Source organism: Corvus hawaiiensis, chromosome Z (assembly GCF_020740725.1).
Source record: "Corvus hawaiiensis isolate bCorHaw1 chromosome Z, bCorHaw1.pri.cur, whole genome shotgun sequence".
Classification (NCBI taxonomy): domain Eukaryota; kingdom Metazoa; phylum Chordata; class Aves; order Passeriformes; family Corvidae; genus Corvus; species Corvus hawaiiensis.
In genome coordinates, this window is record NC_063255.1 from 58,407,355 (window position 1) to 58,418,082 (window position 10,728).

A 10,728-nucleotide genomic window follows, 5' to 3' on the forward strand; every position below is an offset into this window, starting at 1 on the left:
TTAAAAAAATACATAATCTCAGTATTGCTCAACATTTTAAAAGATATATAGTCCGCAGCCTGTGTAATGAAGTGAATGGAAAGAAAAGGAAGTATAAATTTAATTTTGATATTTGTACCCCTGTAATATATCAATTTATTTGATAAGTGACTAATGGGTTACAAAAACAACAGTGGTGGTGTTATGTGCTGCAGAGATTCTGGCTGACAAAGTGAATGTCTATATCAGAGTCTAGAGTTTGTTTTATAAGGAAATTGTAAATATGTGGAAAACCTGGGGAACCTCAAAACTAGATCTAAGAATGGAGGGGGAAGAAGGCAAACAAGGTTTTGATATCTAACACCTAACATTTACCTCTATTGCTCTGGACACAACAGGGAAAAACAGTGCATGTTACTTCTATCCATTTTAATCTTGTTCTTTCAAAAGTGTCCAATTGAGAATGGATTTTGAGTTTCATTTTATTAATTGTCTCTTTTCTGTTTGTCAAAATTATATGATAGGTATTTAGGTAGAGTTGAGGAGCAGTAACTGAGCATTTAACCATTTTACTTAACAACTGTCAAACATAAAGTCACAGAGAAAGACTGTTGTATGCATCTCTGTGAACAAATAAAATCTTAGCCTAGAAAATAATCTTGATTACAACAATCCTTAGGCAAGTGAAAGATGCTTTTATTTGCAAGTAATAAGAGCTTTATTGTAAATGCACTTGCCTTTGAATGTTGGCTGCTGAACACCAGATGAAATGTTTTTCATGTTTATAGATTCATCTGCAAATTCATTCAAAGCGAAACAAAACCCCGTAATATTTTAGGAATAAAAGCTATCTATTTCACATATTTGGGGTCAGTAATCACAAGCAAAGCAAAAGGGCTGTGTGAGAAGCAGGGTCTGCAGCTAAAATAACACCCTGATTCTTCATCACAGCCCCAGTGAAAACAGTTTTTAATGGTTCAGCTGATACCTTAAATAGGAGTTTTCTGCCCGTCTCACAAAGCTTTTGTTTTACTCTTAGTAGCAGCAAAACTCTGCCACTGGGAGGGGTCTGTTAGGCTCAAGAAAGCTAATATTCATTAATAAACATGGATTTCCCTTCAAGGGTTACTTCTGCTCAAGGTTTAGTTTCTGATGCAAGTGAGAGTTGGTAACCAGTGACAAAAGGGATGGCTGGTGGGAACTTACCTCAAGTTGTGCTTCCTGAAGGAAGCTTTCACATACGGAGATTCGAACCTACAAACTCTCACCTCTTTCTCTGGACAGCTGCGGAACCTTCATGGGGATGTGCGGATCGGGGTAGGGAGGACAAGAAAGCAGCTGCCCCGGCTAACAGAACCACTGCATGCCCCTAACAGGGATAAAATAAAATTATTGAAATAAAATTTTAAACATAAATAGATAAATAAAGCCCAAAAAAACCCAAACCAACAAACACTCAGCAAAAAAAAAAAAAAACCCACTGAACATATACATTACAAAAAAAAAAAAAATAATAAAAAGGAGAACAAATAAACAAATTGAAAAACACAACACTTCCCTGCCGCGGGTGTTTTCAGGTCTCATCTCTTTTTGTCACATCTTTTTCAGCAGCCGTCCTGTCTCTACACCCATTTTCAATACGATCCCTCTCCTTGGCCTCGTTCCACCGCTTTTTTCTTCAAATTTTCTCCCCCTTTCCCTCGCATTCTCCCCTCACCCTTTCCAAATTTTCACCTTTTTACTGTATTTTCTGCTTTGGGCCCCGGCTGATCCAAAGGGACCCTCCGCAGACTCACCACCGCATTTCACAGCGATTTTCTGAAGTTTCGAGCATCTCTTAAGAAACAGAAAGTCTCCTTTATTTTCAGACTTATCCCGATTTTTGTTTTATTTTTTCCTTGCAAAGCACAGACACGGACGGCGGCAAGGCTGCGCTTGCTCTCTCCCGTGTCGCTGCCGCGTGCTTTACCGTTCCTATCACTATTTTTCCTGCCTATTCGGATGTTGCCGCGTTTCTTGGGTCCCCGAGGCAGCGGGGGCGGTGGTATGGGACCCCGGAGGACGCGGCAGGATGCGGGATGCGCGCGTGCCGGGTGAGGCGCTCCCGCGCGGTGCCGCCAGGGAGCGGCAGCGCCGCATCCGCCGCTCCCCCCGTCCCTCCCGATCCCCCGCCCCGCGTCCGCAGCTCCCTCGGGATCGCCGCTGGTACCGGGTCCGGCACCGCCCCACGCACCCACGGCTGGCGAGCGGTCGCTCTCACCCAAGGGGGAGGGGTCTGCCCTGGTCTCGCTCCCTCTCTGTCCGTCTTACTGTCCGTCCGTTCCGGGGACAGTGCACCACTCTACCTCCGCAGGTTGGTTTCTTCGACCTTTTTTTTTAGTAACAATGCTAATGATGATTATTAATAATCATATTTATAATGGTAATAATAACAGGTGTAATGTAATATACCATTTGGAGGCTGGTTGTTTGTTGGGGGGGAATTATATCTCCCCCCACCAGACGGGTAAGGCGCAAGCATCGATCCGCTCAGGACAGCTTCAAAACCAGGCAGAAGCAATTATGTCGTGATGAAAACCCGGTATTAACCCAGACGGAGGGGATGAGGGCGGACAAATATGTTTTTTGTAGTGGTTTTCCCGAGCCCTGAAGGTTTTACTTGGCGCTGGCTGGTTCGCTGGCGATGGCGGAGCGGACGTGGGGTCCCGGTGACAGCTAGGAAGCAGGCGGGGTCTCCATCATCCTGCACGAATGTCTGCTCTGGATGGCGCTGCATCCTGCCAAACCACAGCAAAGAGAGGTTTTCTGCTCTGGGAGGTGTGTCCCTACGTCCTGCTCTCCTTCCCGTCCCAGATTTGGACAACTTGCCCATGAGGTAAAGGTTGTTTTTTTCTGGAAGTAGGAGAGAAGGAGCTACGTGCAGCCTGCGTATGGGGAGAAGCTGTCCTCGCAGGACGAGGGTGTTTCCTCACCTGTCAGGGACTGTGCCTGAGAACCCTTCCTCAAAGCCGCTTTGCGTTTGGTGACCAAAGCCCTCCCTTCTCACTGCATCTATCTACCCTTACAAGCCAGCCGCAGAGCTTTGTGTACCGCAGGTTACGGGGGTGCCTGCAGGCACATAGGGACACCTAATTCATGCGATGGGGTGTGACACCAACGTGAGAGTTTCAAGTTTGCTCCTACACGCAGTTGATTCCCACCTCCAGGTGGATCCTGCGTCACAGGTCCACGATCACTGTGGGTTGAACCACTCCTATAGATAATTTCCAACCCCTTGGTCTTTAGAGAGTGTGGTTATTCATATAGGGGTTAAAAAAAATTTAATCCTGTTGTTCCTACAGTTCTTAGAGAAAATTATTCCCTTTAATCATGTCTGGAAAACATACATGCTCACCTAACAAAAAAGAAAGTAACTGAGGCGATTCATATCAACTTCTCGTTTTCCTCTAACGGGAATAATAATCCCAGCTGAAGCGAGTCAGTGGAGCTCAGGGAAGAACTGCCTTATGTTCCTCACGTAGCTGATCAGGATGAGCCTATTGGTACCTTCCCAGCAGGGAAACTCCCACCTCGGTTTCGAGGTCGGGCAGGCTCACATCTCCTTCCTCACCCGCACGGAAAACAGGGAGCTATCACTGTGTCCCTCCCGCCGTGGACGTCCCGCGCGGCTCCGTGCACACGCCGCACTTCCCGATCGTAGAATCATAGAACCTTAGAATCCCGGAATCAGAGGATCATAGGATGGTTTGGGTTAGACTGCAGTAGGAGTGGGATCTTACTCTGTTTTAAAGACTTGAAGTAAAGCGTGCCAAGCCAAAGCATGTTCCGAAGTTCTCGTTTTATTACTTAGGCACATTTTTATAACATTCCTCTCAGAGTTTAAAATAGAGGGGGGGGAAAAAAAAAAAAAAGGTCTCAGTTTCCAAAGACAGAAAACTTTCTATCCTCGTTTTTGAGAAATGCTCAGTCCTCCACCAGAAAAAAGTGTCCCGTCCCCATAACGGAAGTTTTGGCTGAGCAGCAGCCGCAGGACTGGAGTCTACCTTGAGTTGTTCAAATAACTAAAGCAAAAATATTACATTTAATACTTCCGATGCTCTTGAAGTGATTTTGTGTGGGGAAGAGGAGCACGAGTGTGTCCTGTTTAAAGCCGAACTCTCTTCAGGAAATGCCACAGACCGAACATCCCGATTCCGGCTCTCGTTGCCTGGACAGACAGTTTTCAGAATGTCCTACTCTTCTGTCAGAAATGTAGGTGTGCTATTCGCGATAAGAGTTTTGAGAAGAGAAAACCGTTAGAGGAAAGACGAAAACAGAACTAAGTATTTCCCTTGGCCAGAATAATTAAGAAGGATTTTAAGTTGTTCATACCCTATTGTATGGCTTCAGGCTCTTAGCAAGACTTTTTTATCTCATAATTATGTTCAGCACAGCTGCATGGGTGGAACAGTCATTAATAAATTTGGAAATAAACAAGTTTAACTTCAGCAGATTCTCCGCCCCTTTAAATTCCTTTGAAAAAGCCGAATACCTTGCTTTTACCTGCCATATATTTATACGTCAGCTAACAAGAGATAAATTTGAGAGCTACTTTTTAAAACAAGCAGCCACACACCCTTGTAACTTAAACAGCTGGGCCAATTCTCACTCTTTAAAAATCCGGTGCACCGGATTTCAATGGCCTTAGAATCAATTTGATGATTTCCTGTCTAACAATCCACTTTTTATCTCGCCTGAATTCTTAGAGTTCAATAGTAGCTGATGCCTGGAGCTGACCTGCCCAGAAAGAGCTTAGCTAGCTTAGCTGATTTCTGAAGTCGAAAGCAATTTTCATGAATCCCTACCAAAAAACAAAACAAAACAAAACAAACCACCACCAAACCAAACCACAAATTCAGGACCTTCCTTCATCAGGTAGTGGCACATTACAGACATTACAGCAAGGATAATACCAACTCTTCTCATTGTGAAATGAAGTCAGCCCTAATACGTTTTAGTTTTTATTTTGGAAATAACTAAATTAAAAGGAACATATTTCTGCATTCATTGAAATAATAGCATTATTCGAAGGACTTTATTTCGGTAATTTAAATAATAGTAATTACAACGTGGTCTGGCTTAGCTGTTTCTGTTATACTAATAACTTTATATAAAACCATAATCGATAGAAACTGAAGACAAATTGTGAACATTTTATAAGATGCTTAAAACGCATCTTTTTGTGCTTATGTTACATTTATTTTCATATTAGTAGAATCTGGTTTTAAATATATTTTAATTCTTATTAGTTTAATTCGGTAGCATTAACACAACTTCTCATTACATTATTTGGTTTTTGGGGTATAGCATATATTAGACATAAGCGTCCAGAAATGTGTTGACAAATACCACTGTTAGCTTACTTTCACTCTGTTTAACAAAACTTGCATAACCCGACAGAAACCACAGTCTGGTTGATGCACTCTGCTCCAAATAGCTGTATGGCAAATAATATTTTGTCGTCATTTGTATTACAGAGGGAAGAAGGCTTATAATTATGCCATCTTGGCAAATGGCGCGCAAGTCGTGACGGATGTCGGAGTCACAACTGTGGGGACGTACCCGCCGGGTACAGATGCCAACAATTTTCGGTAAAGCTTTGGGAGAATATGGCCAGATAAAGGTCCAGCCAAGGAATTACAAGGGCCATCGGTATATCTGCAGCAGTGAAAGTTTCGAGGGGGTCCGAGTCGAGATGCTCCGGCCCCAAACATTCGGACACCGATGTGGCGGAGAGGGGCAGCTGCCTCTCATTGGCTCCCGATAACCGAGAGTGCCGGGCACCGCTGGCGCTTTAGCAAAGACGCTCAGCATTCTTCCCGGGTCCACTATCCTCCTGGGGGGCTTCCCTCCAGCAGAGCTCACCCTGCCCGAGAAGACTCTTCCCCATGCCCTCTGTCCCCTCCAGCCCCGCCGCCGGCCTCCGTTTGCAGAGGCCTCTTAAATTTACCATCAGCATCAGTAGGAACAGTACTGTTAATTACGACAGCCAGGGCTGGCGCGGGGGGCGATGCGTGGCGCGGGGAGGGCCATGCCCACCCCAGCCACCAGCGCACTCGAGCCCCGGCCGCCTAACTATCGGCGTGGGACGCGAGCAGTCCCGGACACCCTTCTCCTTCTCTTGGCCCCAGTCTCGAGTACCCCTGGGGCCCATAGGCTAAGCTCCGAGTCCTCGCCTTGCCTGGCAGGGCTTCTGAAGGAAGGCCCCCTCGAAAGACGTGTCCCCGTTCCCGACGGCTGTCTGTCTTGAGGCGGGAGCAGTGGAGGTAAGTGGGTGGGAAATACCGGAGCGAAGGGGAGGAGTGAGCCACGTCGCAGTCCGGTGTGGGGCAGCACCCGTGGCCGCCGCCCTCTCTCCAACAGCAACGGGCCCCTCCTTCCCCCCCGTCGCTTCTTCCCGCCCGTCCGAGCGGGGGTGGGCTGGAGAAGCCTCTCTCGGCGTCCCTGCGAATAATGGTGCTCGGCAGGCGGCTGAGGAGGCAGCGCCGTGAGTACCGGAATGGGGAGTCCCCAGAGAGGGATGTGGGGGGAGGTCGGAGCAGTCTGCCCGTGCTATTTCATCACGAGGTGGGAAAAGTGTGTCCGGGATTGGGGGAGAGGCGGGAAAACCCCGCCGTTCCCTGTCCCCTCTCTGACCTTCCCGTCTCTGCCTTCTGAAATAACGGGCGAGGGAGAAAGTTGGGGTCCAGGCCAAACGGAAAGAGGAGGACGATCCAGCAAGGCGTCTCTTCCGGGCGGAGAAATTTTACCGCCGCACCCCTTTTTTCTTAAACATCCTCCTGCCCCCTAATTTCTTACCGTCGGTGATAAAACTTATTCACGTGAAGGGAAGCTATTGGATTTCAAACCTGATCAGCTGATGTGGCTTCACCCATGGGCTCGTTAAACATACACACGTGCAGGGGTCCGTGGCATATCCGCACCGCGCTGTCTGCGCCCTGAGCATCGCACCGCACCGCTCCGCACAGGCATGAAGGATTAGGGAGCGGGGGCAGGCCGTCGAGTGCCCCTCGGGATGAAATCTAAATCAGTGGTGTGGGAACCAGGTGGTGGGCACTGGTGGTTCCTGTAATTGTTTGGGTTGTGACTGTGACTGTGACAGTCTGTACTGGAAAAGGATGGGGCACACCCTGCGCCAGGGGACAATATACAGGTTTGTGTATAGGTCTGTCTTCTCCTGCCCAGCGTCCTCTTGGGGATGTGAAAGAGGGGATCTGAGGTCCAGTAAGAGTGGAGGGAGGTGAGGTGACAGCCTTCCATCACTCTTTAAAACCGTGCTTCCCCGCCAGACCTCCCCGGTCCCGCAGCGTGGGAGCTGAACAGCGGTCTGACACCACCCTAGCTCAGTTTCTAGATTCCCCTGTTGCTACTGAAAAGATGGAGAAGAAAACAGGAGTGGAAGCGGGCTGTCAGGGCAAGGGGCTCTGCGTGTCTGCCCTGGTCGATGTCCCGAGGGTGGGATGGGTTGCCCGACAAGCCCTCCTCCCGATGCTCAGTTCGGGGAATGCGCTGGGAGAGCTCTGAAAGGTTTTGTCAACAGGCATATAAGCATCCAAACTGCGAGGTCTTAATGAGGGTGCTGCTGTCCCGGCTCCGGGGGAGGGTGCTCCGGCAGCGTGGGAACCGGCGCCATCAGCACTGTCCGTCCATACCTCTGCACGGCGCGGCACAGTGGGGAGAAGCGGTGCCGCCAGAAAGGGGGTGGGACGAAGACGGCGATATGTTGTACAGGGCAAAAATGAGCGAGAACAGTCGTTTTAGTGTCAGAATAGTCATCGCAGTTTCGGGTGGTACCAGAACAGAAGGACAACATCCTTCCCAGAAGGACCAACAGACAAAGGCCGCCACCACGCCTTCTTCCCGAGAACCTCCGGAGCCCGTCGGTTCTGTCGTTGCTTTTAATCCTTATTTTTCCACCGCTCCAGTTGAAAGCGGCGCTCAGATAATCTACTGGGTCCTTTGGCTGAGAAGGTCCTTAATGCTAAGAAAAACAACTCGAAATAGTTATCCTATTGACGGGCGGAGAAATTTACACTTTGGTTTTACTACGTGGGAGATGTAGCCGAGTTTTGTGTGTTTTCCTCCGTGTGCATCGCTGGTACCTGTCGGTATGGCAGCTAAAACACTCGCGGGGAAGGTACGTCGCGCGTGATTTTGCAACTGCATTTAGCAGCGACGCTGCTTTTAAATTTAAATGTTTTATATACGAGCCCACTGGGAAAAAAAGAAAAAAACAAAACCAAAAAACAAAAACAAAACAAAAAGAAAACAAAAAAAAACCACCCCACATCATGTTCTTATATTTTTTTTGTCGAAGAAGAAATCATTTCCTGGAGGTGCAGAAAAAACGTCCTACGAGAGATACGCGGGTTACTTTTCTATCTGTCCACAGCCTGTTAAGATACGAGACAACCACAAATTCCTAAGAGGAGATGTAGGAAGTCAATTATAGAAGCACACTGTCTTGGAGAAAGTTCAGCTAATGAACTACCAAAATCGAAAAGAGACCAAAAAAAAAAAGAAAACTCAAAAAGAAGGGACGGTTAATCCAATCAAACACAACCTCTAACTTCTCGGGAGTGCGTCTTCTTCCTGAGAGTCTACTGCGTTTAGAGCTCTTCACCGCTATTCCCTCTCGTAAAAATTGCATTTCTTTAACATCAAACCTTTCATTTTCATTACTTTTATTAAAAAGAGGAAGGGAGAATCGAGGGAAGGCAAAAGCCTGCTGTGATCAGCTAACAAGAGCTTCCGAGAAAAAGGTCTTTCCACGCAGCACCGGTACAAATTCAGTAAAGAACGGACGGCCATTCTGCAGGGAGGAATAATAAAATATTGCCGTTCCCTGAGATATTGCAGCTTTCCTCCCCCGCCCCCTGCGTTTCGTAAGCCCGACTTCTCTTCAAACAGGCACCCGCAGACCGACACCGTATTTTGATCCCAACAAACAGCTTGTGAAGCGAGGTGTGGGGAGGAGAAGGGGGCGACAGTTACACACCCCACCCTCTCTGGGGACGAGGAGTAGAGACGGGGCGGAAAGCTGAGAGCACTCTGACAGGCAGCACTGCCTGTCACCGGAGGGGTGCTCTACCTGCAGAGCATCCTTGTTCCCGCTGGGTATCTCTCTAATTTTTTTTTCGTACCACTTTAAGGTTTGGTTTGGTTTTGGTTTTTGTTTGGTTTTTTTTTTTTTTTTTTTTTTTGGTGGAGCAGAGCCCATATGCGATGGCCAAGGGTATCATTAGGAAGGCACTGGGAGGAGACGTGAGACGGCGGGATCCGCACACGGTGCGGGTCCTGCCCGCGGGCGGGCACCGGGAGGTGGCGCTGTTCCCCCGCTGCCGAGGCGGATGAGGGGCGCGGGGTTCGGGGCAGCCGGGCCGGGCAGCCCCGGGCACTGGGCGGGACCGACCGCACGGAGGAACTGGATGTCCTCCCGCCTCCTTCCTGCCTTTTCTCCCCACTGAGAAGTGAGATCCGGCCTGCCCAGGCATTGCAAACGGGGTGGGGAGGGAGGTAAACATAAACTTCGCACCTGCAGACTGAATTTAAAATCAAAGCAAAACATAACAAGGACATGAAAAAGGCAAATAAAAAAAATCCCCCCCCCCCCAAAAAAAAAAAATCAAGTTCTCTGCACTGCAAGAGACAGTATTCATGGGAAACAGCGAGATAACCGTGAATTTCAAACCTTGTCTTTCCAATGAGTTATTTTACGCTTAGGTATAAACCGGACACTAAATTAAAAGAGCAGAAATGACATAGCGAAAATTTGGTTCATTCCTTTTCAGCCTGTGCTGAAAGTCAAAACCGTGCCGTGCACGGAGACTCAGTTGCTCTGGCCGGTCATCCCGGGCTGGGATACTGAAGTTGGCATTCTGCATTCTCGCCAAAACACCCCTAAAGAAGAATTTGCTGTACTTCAGCCTCTGAAAACCCCAATATTTAGTGATTATATCAAGTCTGGACGAAGGAATTGCAATTTCCACACCCACTTCTGCTGCTCCTCTTGATTTCTGCCTTTGTACCTCTAATAATGAGAGATGTTCTTAACCACAAAAAATGGGCATTGGATTTTTATTATTATTATTTCCAACGGAGGTACACAGTGAGGGTGGGTAGGCACTGGAAGCTTTTGTGTAAGGAATTCGATTTTTTTTTTTTTTTCCCCGCATATGCAGAGAGAAAATTCTAAATTCAGTTTTTTCTCTTACGGAAAAAAAAAAACAGATTGTCATGCCAAACTTCCAGTATTTCACCAAATATTATCTGTTTGAAATTCTACATTTTTTCGTTTCAATATTTAAGTGTTGTGGAGAAACCAAAAAGTAAAGAGAAAGAGAAAAGGAACGAGAAAAGAAAAAGAGAAAAGAAAAAGAGAAAACAAAGACCTTCCACTATACCCACAGTACCTGCACCTCCACTTTTGTAAAAAATAATTCTTACATGTAGGGCAATATGGAGTTCGGATTATTTATATATAGTATAAGAAGACAGGGATGAAGAGATGAGGGAGAATATTTAAGTGTAAAATGCTGAGTACTGGGTTTATAGGAGGATAGGTATTAAAAGCATTGGTGGGAGAAAAAAAAAACCGATGATGGGGAAAAATGAATGAGAAGATGGAGAAATGGATTTATTTTAGACATTTATTATTTATAAGCCAGCACTCTGTCTCATCCCCGTGGCCGCAGCGACCACCCCAAATCT

General features: G+C 47.1%; 1 long non-coding RNA gene across 7 annotated transcripts in view; it reads left to right on the plus strand.

Annotated features, from left to right (window-relative positions):
* Window positions 1–2,130: 2,130 nt before the first annotated feature.
* LOC125319392 overlaps window positions 2,131–10,728 on the plus strand; it is a 116,554-nt gene continuing 107,956 nt past the window's right edge. For 6 of the 7 annotated variants that reach the window (XR_007200710.1, XR_007200711.1, XR_007200705.1 and 3 more), the window contains exons 1-2: window positions 2,138–2,332; window positions 5,496–6,505. This is a non-coding gene — a long non-coding RNA (uncharacterized LOC125319392). Of the gene's footprint in view, window positions 2,333–5,495; window positions 6,506–10,728 lie in introns of all 7 variants that reach the window. The other variant, XR_007200706.1, reaches the window with a different exon arrangement.